The 14,175-nt window shown below is 38.1% G+C and overlaps 1 non-coding gene across 1 annotated transcript; it reads left to right on the top strand.

The window, feature by feature from the left end:
* The first annotated feature begins 6,008 nt into the window (after nt 1-6,008).
* LOC118547769 (U6 spliceosomal RNA) lies at nt 6,009-6,115 on the top strand. Its single transcript, XR_004923263.1, has one exon. It is a non-coding gene; the product is annotated as a U6 spliceosomal RNA (small nuclear RNA).
* Nucleotides 6,116-14,175: the final 8,060 nt, after the last annotated feature.

Below are 14,175 nucleotides of genomic sequence, written 5' to 3'. Positions count from 1 at the left end.
GTACTAGTTACACAAATGTGTGCGCACGCACGCACACACATACTCTTAATTCAAGGACATATGGATACCTAGAATATAAAAATATTTCCTAAGTTGTTTTCTATTTTACTTAGATCACTTCTAGCACTAACTCAATCTTTGCTTTTTACAAGAGTTTGGCGTGGTTAATTCTACCAGCTCTTCTATTTGGCACATTTGGTGTGCCAAAATGTATCTATCAGAGGCTGTGTTCTGTTGCACACAAGTGCAGTAGGTGGAATATCTCTCTGCTGCCAAAAGAGTATTTATATGCTCAGCAAATTTCCATGGCACTATATCAGTCGCACACTATTATCTGTAGTGTTGATAAGACAATAGGTATATCTTTATCCCTTTTTTTCCACTAAAGAAACTTTAATAGACTGCAAATGAATGAATGCCATTATTATATATTTGTGTATTGGGGACTTTCAATTCTTACAATACAGCAGATTAAGGGTAATAGTGAGCCACTTTCATTACACACACCTTGAAATGCTGAATAAAATAAAACAACAAATAAATATATAGCCAAAGTCACAAAACAGAGAAACCCTCAAATAAGAACTTGCTTATTTGTCTATCAATATACACCTTAAAGATCTTTTGTGTAGAGTACCTCATTATTTTAAGAGCTGCATAGTCTTCCTTAGTATAGATATACTATAGAATTGAAGCACAAAGAATGCAAGCTTCAGTGTATGTGTGGGAAAGGGTGGGGGGAAGTTTGATAGCAAATATGGAAAGAAGTCTTAAAGGCTAAGGACTTGAAGTTTTTTAAAGATTTTTATTTATTTAATAGAGAGAGAGAGCACAAGCAGGGGGAGCAGGAGAAGGAGAAGCAGGCTCCCCGCTAAGCAGGGAGCCTGATGCGGGGCTTGATCCCAGGACCCCAAGATCATGACCTGAGCCGAAGGCAGCTGTTCAACTGACTGAGACACCCAGGCGCCCCTTGATGGAATCTTATGGCCTCCAAAATAGAGTTGAGATTGAAACCTGCATAAAGCTAGAACCCTCAAATAGTTGGCCTATCTTGGTACAAGGCAGACTAGAAGAACTTCACTTGTATAACCAGGCAGACAGCAAAAAAGTTTTCCTCTTCCTACAGCTATATATAGTGGTTAAAATCTTTGTAAGAAAGTAAAACCTCAAGCTTGTGCCACATTCCAGTTGGAATATGAATTTACATGCAGAACATCTTATAGGACAGAAAATTAACATAAAAATTAGTCCTGCTGGTGAAATGCAAATGCAAAACTCCCCTAGAGAGAGATTTCCACAATCCACAGAAGAAACAGTCCCTGCTAAAGGTAAGGTCACAAACAAAAATTACAGATCACAAAAAAGAAAACCAAACTGAGTAGGAGTCTGCAGTATAACAAAGAGAATGGTTAAACCTCAGAATTAGAGGTAGTAGAATTTAAATACTTTCAACTTAAAGGTACTTGTCTTTCTTTCATTCTGGAAAATTTTACTCTGTAGCCTTTCTATTATTTCCATCCCCTCCATTCTCTCTCTTCCCTCCTTCTGGAACAGCTACCAGCTGAATGATGGAACACTCAGATTTATCTTCTATATGTCCTAACTTTTCTCTCATGATCTTTTTCATGGTACTTTACCACTAAGTAATGCAAGAATCCCTTGACACTAATTTTCTACTGATTAATTTGCTTTTCAGCCATGTCAATTGTTATACCAGGCCATCTATGGAAAACATTTTTTAATTAGTATTTTATTTTTTAATTTCTAAGATCTATAAATGCTTCCTTAATACATAAGACTCTTCCTATATTATGGATATGATAGTTTCTCTTATCACTCTTAGAACATAATAAAGCTTAACATCTTAATTCTGTTAATTTTTGTTTGTTGAGCATGATGCCTCAATTTCTTGGTATTATACTTGTTTTCCTCAAATGTGTGGTGATTCTTGGTTGTATACTCTTCTCTGATTATGTGATTTTCAGATCCCTATCAGTGTAAACTGTTTCTGTCTGCTGCACCTGACTTTGGGACAGGGTTAGGATATGAGTCAGACGTGATCTGAAGATGATTTATGTGATAGGATTTTTGACGTTCATGGAGGTCAGTAGCTACTTGAGCACTGGCCTGTTTTTCTAGCCCTAGTGTATGAGTCAATTCATCCACAGCTGCCCAGCACTTAGCACATGCAGAACAGGGAGGGGTTACTAATTTGCTGCTCCACATGCAGTTCCCTAATTTTTCAAATTGATAAATGCCCCAGACCCCCTTCCACTTAATATCCATTAGCTCTAAAAAATAAAAATAAAAAATAAAATATCCATTAGCTCTATACTCGTAGTTCTATCCAACCTCCCTCTACAGCAGTCATCTCTAGACATGCGTTGGTTTTTTTTGTTTTTTGTTTTTTTAAGATTTCATCTATCTACTTTAGAGAGTGTGTATGAGTTGGGGGAGGAACAGAGGGGAAGGGAGAGGGAAAATGAGAGAATCACAAGCAGACTCCACACTGAGCACAGAACCCCATGCAGGGCTTGGTCCCACAACATCCTGAGACCACAACCAGAGACCAAGAATTGGAAGCTTAACCAACTGAGCCACCCAGGCACCCCTCGGTTTTTCTTTCATTTAGTTTTGTTCCTCCAAACATTTGTTCTCTGGTAATATCTTTTAGAACTTAATAAAAATCTATTTCTTCTGATAGTAGGTTTCCCTGGTTTCCAATGCTATTAAACTATATTTTATTATTAATATCTATTTACATGTATTTTTGTGAGATTTAGTGGGCAGTAAGTGGTAGATATGTATGACCAGTCTGCCATCGTGAATCATTCTCTAATTTTCTTTTAAGTAAATCATTTGCGAACTTAGTACTGTGGCCATTAGTAAATCACAGATTTTCTGCAATAGACCTCACAATTGACCGGCAGACATTAGGTAAGAATTGTCATAGTCCTTCTGTCTTAGGGAATGTGTTTTAGTGAGAGATGGAGGGTCTGGGGCCAAACAGCCCAGTTAGTGGACTACTACCATAGGCTAGATTGGTGGTTCTCAACATTTTCAAGTATAAGGACATGTTTTCTGCATTTAAAAAAAGTTTATCGTTCCTTACAAAGTGTAATTAAACTTTTAGTATCCATTGTTTGAGAAAACACATAATAACAAAATGCAGTGATGATTTCCAGGTTCAATTATCTGTTTTTTTTAACTGCTAAGGGTGTGTCTCTCCACAATGAATTCCATAGTCTATTAAAGTTATAACTGCCTATTGGTACAAATAGTGCTCTTAAATTTCACAAGAATATTTGAATATTTTCAAGTTGTCCCTTTATTAGTATTTTCTAAGAATTATAGCTTTTACCAGGATGAGGATTGTTTTCTGTTTAACAAAGGGGGAAAAAAAAAAGTCCTTCATAAAATTTAATATTTTAAAAAATACCTTAATGAATGAGCTAATGGTTTTTAGTCCTTAACGTTGCTATTAATACCATAAATCTTTGTGTGTTTTAAGGTTTAAAGCAGTTTCCAATCTATTATCTCATTGGATCTTTACAATAATCCTATGGAGCAGGGAAAATAATACTATGTATGTCAATCTTCCAACTAATTAATAGACTCAGAGAACTTAAATAATTTCCCCAAGTTGGCAGTTAGCAAGCAACAAAACCAGGGCCAGAACCTAAGTTTCTCAGTGCTCTGTCCATTCATTCTCAAATGTCAATGCACAGGACAATGCTGGCCCATTGCAAACGAAAAAACAAGGTTAAGGAGTATAAAAGCAATTTCAAAACTTTTATTAAGAGATTGTCACTTTACTGCTTTTTGGGATTCAAAATGCTCTCTGTTAGACTTCTTATCACTATGATGGACTAAGTTGCTGTGGGAAGCACCTATCATACCTACACCGACAAAGGCTCGATAAACAAAAACATTCGAAATACACAACTAAGCACTAAAACAAGAAAGCAAAATCCTCAGGTGCCAGAAAAAAAGAGAACACTAGAAATTAGTGATCAAGAGGTAAGGTTAACTAGGCAACTGCAGAAGTGGAATCAGAAGTTGAGCTTAGGAGCTACAATGGGAGTTGAGGCCCCACGTGCAATGGAGCTGAAGCTCAGCTGTTGTGAAAAGGATTTTAGAATCTCTCTCCCATTAGCCTGAGAATTAGGGGGTGAAGCAAACTGATTACCTCCCAGACAACACACTTCCCTAACTAAGTTGTGCACAAAGTAGGAGCCACAGGTGTATTCCTGAGAAGTAGCACAGAAAACGCAAACCAAGGTGGCAACAGAAAAACCTGAGAATCAAAGATCCAGAAGAATCAGAGAAACCCAAAGGACCCTGGTATAGACAAAAGACAAATACACTACTGCCCCATAGTCACACTCTACAATCCTGGGGACATGAGACACCGTGGAAAGAAATACCTAAAGATGAGATGGAAAATACCTATCTTCCAGGGGAGGGAGTTAGCAGAATTCATGCCCTGAGAATTACAGACAACAGAGCAAAGAGACTATAAAGTAAGTAAGCTGAAATGATTCTGGACATAAAGGAATAAAAACTATACAGAAAAACCAGAACAGCATAAAAAATAAGAGGCATATTTCAGGGGGGGAAATAAGCTATAGAAATTCCAAAGATAAAAAATATATCATTTTTTTCAAAACTTAGATTAAAAAAAAATTTAAAAACTTTGTAGACTAAACATAGCTTAAAAGAAAGTTGGAAGGCAAAGTTGAAATCTCACAGAATGAAACACAAAAAGATAAAAAAGAAATATTAAAAAGAAAGAGGCACAGAGAAAATAGAACATTACTAAGTGTTCCAGAAGGACACAATAGAGGGAATATGAGAGAAATCTGCAATAAAAACGGCTATGATAGAGACTGCTACCTGTTCCCAATAACCAGTCTCCCCCTCTGCCCTTTTCACAGAATCACCCATTTTTAGCTAAGAACTAGGCTGCCCAGAATAAAGACAATATTTCCCAGTTTACCTTATACCTGGATTGGCTATATGACTGTGTTCTAGAATGTAACCAAAACAGCATGTACAACTTCCAGAAATGTCCTTAAAGAAGTAGGATTTTTCTCTCTTTTTCTTTCCTAGTAGCTCAAATGCAGATGGTATGATTTAAGTTTGATTAGAGAATCTACTTGCTGAGAATGAATGGTGGAACAATAAAATAAAAGGGTCCCTGAGCCCCTGACACCATCAAACACCACCTGGAGAGCCTCATCCATGTGAAAAAGAAATAAACTTCTATCTTGTAGGAACCACTTTGATTTAGAGTTGTTTTTTAAAACCACTTGCAGCAGAATCTAATTGTAACTTCTGATTGAGAATTTTCTACAATTAGAGAAAGATGGGAGTCTTCGATTTAAGGGAGCGAAATGAATTTTGAGCTAGAAAAAATGAAATTAAATCCACACATGGACACAGAATAATAAAACCACAGAACATCAAATGTACAGAGAAAAACTTTAAAAGCAAATCAGAGAGAAAAGAGATTGTTGCCCATAAGGAAAGACAAACTTCTCAGCCAGAATGAGAGATACAAGAAGAAAATGGAATAATACCTTGAAAATGTTGAAAGGCAGTAATGCTCAACATAGAATTCCATGCTTAGCTAAACTATAAGTCAAGAATGAGGACAAAATATGGACATTGCCAGACATACACATTTTAGCAATAATAGCAAGTACCTATATAATACAACTTTATAAGGCACGGTTCTAAGTGCTTTATATATTTTCACTCGTAATCTGCACAACAAGCCTCTGAGGTAGATACTATTAATATTACTATATTAAGGATGATGAAACTGAGATACAGGGAGGTTAAGTAACTTGACCAAGGTCACACAGCTGGTAAGTGGCCAAATTGGGATTCAAGCACAGGCATCCTGTTTCAGATTCCATGGTTTTAATCACTCACAGAATAGAGTTTTTTACTCACAGATCTTCAATGAGATCACTACTGAAATCATTTAAAATATTAGTATGGTGCTCGCTTTGGCAGCATATTTGCTAAAACTGGAACAATACAGAGAAGATTAGCACGGCCCCCGTGTGAGGATCACATGCAAAAGACTGGTATGGAACCTGGACAGAACAAGTAGGATGTAAGCAGAAAAACAAGAAAACTAAATCAGCGAATCCTATGGATCAATTTATGTATTGACTACAGAAATGTTATTTCATGAAATAATTCCAATATTAGATTCTAGGGGACTTTTTCCTCTTGTAGTGTCTTTATTTGGCAAAAGAAAATATTTGGCTACTCTATGTCAATTCCCCCCAAAACTTTGGTAATTTTCCTAGTCTGTGAAATCATAGTCTGGCAACCATTGATCTATTGTGCAACAAAGGCTTTTTGTTTTCTGTGTGTTTTTTTTAAAGCAAATTTGCAAAGTTAATTACTGGTGTGTCATACCAAAAAATATTTATTGGTATTAGTATATTTTGTTATTTGTATTCATTCTGTGAGAAGGACAGGCTGCATGTAACCATTAGTGAGAATCACTATTTTCCTCAAACACTGCTCCTCAAACACGGCTCCTTTGAAGGCCATGCTATAAATCAAAATGTAACAAAGGAGAAAAAAAACGCTTTCCACCACAGAAACTCACTGCTAACTTATTAAGGTTTATGGAGAAAATGCTTTTTGTTGATAAATTATATCAAGGTGATCTACAATATTTCAGCCCAGAAGGCAGAGCCCAGTGCTGTTACATGCCCACCAAAATCAAAGATGGGTAACCACACAGAACACTTCTGAAGGAGTGAATTTTGTGAGAAATAGAGAATATATGTTACTTTTTACTTGTAATAATAACTATTATAAAATTTTCTTCAAATTACTCTGTAAACTTTTTATGCTGTAGATTAAGAAAGCCAAAGGTTTTACTCTTAAGTAATTTTATAGGTCTCACACAATTTTCCCATTCTCTAGTCTACCTTGCATCAGAAAGAGATACCCCAAAAATGGTCCCCAGAGTTCCCAGCAATTTGCTTCACAATCATAGGCAAATGATTTGAAAAAAATGTATGACCTAGCACAATTTCCATGGCTAGAATCTTAATTGTGGCAGTAAAAGAAACTGAATTTCCAGATTAAGTTCTCTGTAAAAACAATTTAATTTTTTAGGGTGCTATTATTTCTTGCTTTGCTTTTTTGTTGTTGTTGTTGTTAAGATTTTATTTACTTATTTGAGAGAGAGAGACAGAGAGCACAAACAGGGAGGAGAGGAAGCAGGCTCCCCAATGAGCAGGGAGCCCAATGCGGGACTCGATCCCAGGACCCGGGGATCATGACCTGAGCCAAAGGCAAAGACTTAACCAACTGAGCCACTCAGGCACCCCTTTGCTTTTGTTGTTTTATGAGTCTGTGTGTTTCACTGTGGAAGGAGTTGGGAATACTGAGAAGGTATTTTTTTTTAATCTTTTTTTTTTTAAATTTGACAGAGAGAGACAGAGTGAGAGAGGGAACACAAGCAGGGGGAGTGGGAGAGGGAGAAGCAGGCTTCCCAAGGAGCAGGGAGCCCAACGCGGGGCTCGATCCCAGGACCCCGGGATCATGACCTGAGCCGAAGGCAGATGCTTAACGACTGAGCCACCCAGGCGCCCCTTGAGAAGGTATTTTTAAGTGTCAGCCTATAAAGTAAAAATTCCCTTGAAAGTCCCCTATATAGTCCATGATGTCCAGTATACAAAATTTTGTATACAGTAATTCTTATATACACTAAAAAATATCACTGAGCTATGGGACAAAAGGAAAATCCCTATCAGATGTCTGCCTACCTGTAGGGTTTCCTCCGTCCTGTTTTTATATTAGGCTTTTATAACCATAGTACATGCTTGTGTAGTGAAGGATTAACCTTGCCCAAAGAGAGGTCTGGCTTTTGCCCTTGACTTCTGTGACGTAACTTCTAAGACATTGGAATGTCCTGCTTGATAAGAGTGTCTTTGTTTATCTGGGGACCCTGGGCCATGCCAGAAAGTCTATGCTGACAATGCAATTTTTGGTGGGGGGAGAGGTCTTGGGCCACACAGTATTAGTTTGACCTCTGGAGGGGCTGGAGATTAAGGTCAGCCAGGTTGGCAGTCAACCATGACTATAGGACCAAGCTCAATTAAACACTCTGGATGCCAAAACTCAGCAAGGCATCCTAGTTGGTAATATTCCATGTGTTTCATCACAAGTTACTGAGAGAAGTTAGCACTGCTCACAACTTCACTGGGAGAAGACAAATGGAAGTTCATGCTTGGAATTCTCCTGGACTCTGCCCCATGTGCCTCTTTTCTCCACTGATTTCAATGTGTATCCTTTCATTGTAATAAACCATAACTGTGAGTATAAGAGCTTTTAATGAGTTTGGTCCTTCTAGCAAATTAACAAATGTGAGGGTGGTCGTGACAACCCCAAATTTGATGTCAGAAGTCAGGCCGCACTTGGGGATTCTCAAACCTTGCAATACAGATTTATTTGTGAAAATTAAGTAAGATGATGACATCTACAGTGAAAACCCTTGGTAATGTGGAATCTCTCACCATATTAGATAAAGTTGAAATATTTGATAAAAGTTAATAATAAATCGTATTTGTTTTGCTCTAAAAATGTTCCAAAGCATTTTTAGTTAAGAACTTCTGAAAATTTTTTTTTTTTTAAGATTTTTATTTATTTATTTGACACAGAGAGAAACAGCGAGAGAGGGAACACAAGCAGGGGGAGTGGGAGAGGGAGAAGCAGGCTTCCCGCCGAGCAGGGAGCCCGATGCGGGGCTCGATCCCAGGACCCTGGGATCATGACCTGAGCCGAAGGCAGACGCTTAACGACTGAGCCACCCAGGTGTCCCGAACTTCTGAAATTTTTAAGGACAAAGTATTGATTTTACTACAAGTAATCTCACAGATGGTACTAAAAAATGGCCGAAAGAAGAAGAACTCTAGATCAATCACTAAAACTCTCATTTCTTCAATCAGTCCTATTAAAGGTCCTTCAGGCCTGTAAGTGGGAATCCCAATCTCTGTCCTATATCCAGCACCACTCCCTCATAGACTTCCTTTAACTCTGCCCACAGCTTCCTAAATAATCCTTTTATTAAATTCTCCTCATTCACCTGATTTGACTGGCCACTATTTCCTGGCTAGACTTGATCAATACAGTGATTGGCACTAAGGCCACATGTGATCACAGAATTTTCTTAACACTGAGCTCCAGATTATTATTATGAATTGATTCAAGTTGACACTTGAAATGCATTTGTCATTCCTAGATTTGAGATTTAACAATATTCCTCCTGGTTTGAGCTCCCACCAAGAAACATGAAAAATGTTCCTTATTATCAGACATTTCATTGCTCTCTCACTTCTAAGTCACTGAGGAACAGCTTCTAATACCTCAGTTTTACCACTCTCCCTGGGACCTCAGTGATGAGAATTCTGGTCCAGTATACCTGTTGATATATAACATCCACCAAGAGCCCTGTGGCCCAATGAATTTCTGTATCATACCTCTTTATTTGCCAGTCACTTGCTTCTATAGCTCAAATATCCTCAGAGACCAGGCAGATGGTCTAAGAAAGACAGTGGTATAAACAATAGGCAGTTCTGATTTCTGGCACAACAGAGAAAAGATTTCTAAAAATCCACTCCTCCGTAAAAGAAACGAGAACACTAGGCAAAAATTGTTGAAATCAACTGTTTCAAAACTCTGAAAATTAACCAAAGGCTTACAACAATTGGAAGAGCATTTATTCAATAAAAATGACAGTCTCTGTGAGAACAGTAAGCTTTGTGGTGCTTTAACTTGCCCTGTTCCCATCCTACTCCCAAAAAGGATAAAATAATTAGGAATAAGTATAGCAAAAAAAGTGCAAGACTTTTACACTGAAAACCACAAAATGTTGTTGAAAGAAATTAAAGAAGATCTAAATAAATAAAAAGACAGAGCATGTTCATGGATTGAAACAAGTAATTTTAAACTGGCAACACTCCCTAAACTGGCTGACAGAGTCAACACAATACCTTTCAAAATCCTAGGTGCCTTTTTGCAGAAATTGAAGCTGATCCTAAAATTCATATGAAAATGCCAGGGGCCCAGAACAGCCAAACAAGCTTGAAAAAGAACAAAATTGGAGGACTCAAACATCCTGGTTTCAAAATTTACTACAAGATTATGGTGAATCAAGATAGGGTAGTACTGGCATAAAAAGAGACGTAAAGATCAGTGGAGATTGGACAGTTCAGAAATAAACTCATACATCTTTGGTCAATTGATTTTCAACAAGGGTGCCAAGACCATTCAATGGGGAAAGAATAGTCTTTTCAACAAACAGTGTTGGACAACTGGATAACCACATGCAGAAGGATAAAGTTGGACCCCTTCTTTACATTTAACAAAAATTAACTCAAAATGGATCAACAACCTAAATGTCAGAGTGAAAACTAAAAAACTCTTACAAATAAAACATAGGTATAAATATTTATCACCTTGGATTAGGCAATGATTTGTATGATGTCAAAACCACAAGAAACAGAAGAAAACATAGGTAAGATGGACTTTAAAATTTGTGCTCCAGAGAGCACCGTCAAAAAAATAAATGTCAACCCACTGGAGAAAATATTTACAAATCATTTAAGAGACTTGTATCCAAAACATATAAACCACTCAGAAACTCAACAATTAAAATAATACCCAATTAAAGATGGGAAAGGATTTGAATAAACTTTTCTCTAAGGAAGCTATACAAATGACCAATAAACACATGAAAAAATTCCCAACATCAAGGGACATTAGGAAATGCAAATGAAAACCACAATGAATAACCGTTTCATCCCCCTTAGGATGGCAAAATAAAAAAGACAAGTGTCTTCCAGGATGTGGAGCAATTGGGACCCTGATTCATTGCTGGTAGGATTATAAAATGCTGCAGCCACTGTAAAAATAGTTTGGTAGTTCTTCAAAAAGTTAAACATACAACCCAGTAATCCCACTTGTAGGAATATACCCAAGAAAACAGAAAATATATGTCCACACAAAAACTTACACACAAATGCTCATATCAGCATTATTTATAATAGGTAGAAAGCAGAAACAAGACAAATGTCCACCAATTTATAGACGAATCCATGAAATGAAGCGTACCCATAGTATGGAAGATTATGCAGCAGTAAGAGCAAATATTGAAAATACGTTATGCCAAGGGAAAGAAACCAGACGCAAAAGGCCACAAGTTGTATGATCCCATGTATAGAAGATGTCCAAAATAGGCACATCCATAGAAACAAAAGATCAGTGGTTGCCAGGGGCTGGGAATGGCAGAGGGGGAATGGGGAGTGACTGCTAATGGGTACAAGGTTTCTTTCTGAGGTGATGAAAATGTTCTGCAATCAGACAGTGGTGATCAACGCACAACCTCGTAATAAAAACCGCTGAATTCTACACTTTAAAACAGTACATTTTATTGCATGTCGATTACAGTTGACCTTTGAACAATGCGGGGGAATGGGGTGCCGAACCCCCCATGCAGTCTAAAATCCACGTATAACTTTTGATGCCCCCAAATCTTAACCGATAGCCTATTGCTGATGGAAGGCTTACTAATAATAGATTAACACATGTTTTGTATGTTATATGTATTATATATTGTATTCTTACAATAAAGCTAGAGAAAAGAAAATGTTAAGAAAATCATAAGGAAAAGAATCATGGTACTGTACTACATTTATCCAAAAATCTACATATAGGTGGATCCACTCAGTTCAAACCCATGTTGTTCAAGGGTCAACTGTATATCTCAATAAAGTTATTAAAAATGAGGCAATAAGCAGTGCTTGAACCTAGAGTAAACTAAGGAGTCAAGGCCCTTTCTAAAGACATCATAATTCAGAAACATTTTAAATACACGGCTGTTCAAATAAAATACCAGTAGTGCTGCCAGACCCAGACCAGGAAGGGGAGCAGAGTCAGGGGGTTTCCCTCTGAAGTGGGTCATCACTTCCTAGCTATCACAGTCTTTGTCTCCCACACGTAGGACCTGCTCAGCAGAGCACCAAGATCCAGCCCGGGTGTCCCCTTAGTGCGGGGCACCCTTCTCTGGTGCACCCTGCCTCCCCTGGGAATCTGACTGAAACTCTACCCCAGTAGGGCGGTTCCATCAATCCAGCCCAACTGTCCTTCCAACATTTTTGAAAATCTTGCATCCTCTCAGACCCAAGCCGCAGCTTCCCCAGGGGCTCCGCACTCGCTCTGCCAGCCCTTGCTGACTGGTCGTGCTGTGCAGCTTTATGCAGAGGACACACACCGGGCCACGAGAACCGTTAGTCATCCGGGTCACGGCACAATATTCCTCTCAGAGTAAGAACTTAAATCCTCAGTTTACCAAAAAGTAAAATGAAACTGACATAGACAAAACTTCCAAAAATTTGTGTAGGGTGTGTGTCTGTATGACTATCTGAAGTGAAATGATCCTAGATTTATGGACATTTGGACTCCTATCATCTAACAGCAATCCCTTCTCCGGAGGCTAAAAAAAATCCTAGAAATCTCTAAGGAGGCACCTGGGACCAAACCTGAGCCAAATGCTTAAAAATCTGGTTTCTAACCCCAAGGCAGGTCTTGGAACAGGTCATCTCATCCAAAGAAATACCAGTTTCATGATCCAAGAGCAGTTACATTCACTCTGCCTAAATCACAGGTGACCTGAAGGATCAAATTGGAATCAAAAATTTATTTGAAAGTGCTTTAAAATGTGTAAAACAACAGACAGGTGTGCCGTTTCTTTATCTTATCTTTGAAGTCCTGATCCTGTGAAAATTTTAATAGGCAAATAAAAATGGTTGTTTAAATAACTAGGATAATTCCTTGGTTACAGTGAAGCACTGTTCTGAAGGGAAGAAAAAGAACACTACTGCGTGCATTTATTTTCATATGTCTGTATATATATGACACATATATTACAGGTGCCTGGGTGGCTCAGTTGGTTAAGCATCCAACTCTTGATTTCAGCTCAGATCTTGATCTCAAGGTCGTGGGTTCAAGCCCAGCCTTGGACTCCATGCTGAGCATGGAGCCTACTTAAAAAAAAAAAAAAAAAAAAAAAAAAAAGGTTTTCTTTTTAGGCCACAGAGTAGGAGTAGTTTGTAAATCAATGTGACACTGACATTTCTCATCACACTGCTAAAAAGAAAATCACAGGCCCAAGATTGAGTCACTTTATGTTAAGGTCCTTGTCAGCAAATGAAGACTCAATACCTAACCTAACTGCAGTTTCAACCCCCTACGGAATGCGACCTTTAACCAGCCAACCTGGAGTTTCCTGGTCAGCACAAGGAGGTAGCCAGCATGAGGAGGTAACCCACTGAGAGATCCTCTCTGTTCCCCTTACCAGGGTGACTTTGCCTGAAACAATGCATTCTTTGCTAATAATTTCCTTTTTCCTGTTCCCTCCCTGCCTTTAAAAACCTTTTCTGCAGCTCAAAAGAGCTCCTTTCTATCTGCTGGATGGGATGATGCTCGATTCATGAATTATTGAATAAACCCAATTTGATCTTTCAGTTTATGTGGAGGAATTTTGTTTTTTAACAACACCAAAGTTGCCAGAGTTGTTAAAGGAACCCACTGATAGCAATGAAGGCCATCCCACTGCAGGGTAGTGGGATGTTCCCTTCTTCATCTTGCTTCCAACATTGTTGTCAGTACATTCACACAGCACAAAACACTGAGTAATTCCATCCTACTTTAGTCCTATATTAGACTTCTGTGCTGCCAGCTATCAAAAAGAAAAAAAAAAAAGAGTGAAAATTACATTTTCAGAGAAAGAAGAGGGAAAGGAAATAAAATTCCCTACCACCTCTGTAAGAATGTAAAGGAAATCATGAGATGTTAATTATAAAAAGTACTTTACATATTCCTTTAACAGTACAAATATTAGCTGTTATTCTGGTGCTTTAAAAAAAAAACCCTCTAAGGAAGAGTAGCAAGTTTATTAACTCAGACTTGTTGCTGCAGAATAGATGAGATGTTTTTTGTTTTTGCCATCCAGGATTCCACCCCTAGCATCTGATTTGGGCAGGAACCCAGACAACTTGTGGGACACACACGAATCTGTGGGTAGTTCCGCCTGGTGACTCTTCCGACGCTGACCCTGTTCAGCCTGAGCTGTGGGAA

This window comes from Halichoerus grypus, chromosome 10 (assembly GCF_964656455.1).
Source record: "Halichoerus grypus chromosome 10, mHalGry1.hap1.1, whole genome shotgun sequence".
Classification (NCBI taxonomy): Eukaryota; Metazoa; Chordata; class Mammalia; order Carnivora; family Phocidae; genus Halichoerus; species Halichoerus grypus.
The sequence above is the reverse complement of the archived record's forward strand: the minus strand, read 5'-3'. Positions and strand labels throughout refer to the sequence as shown.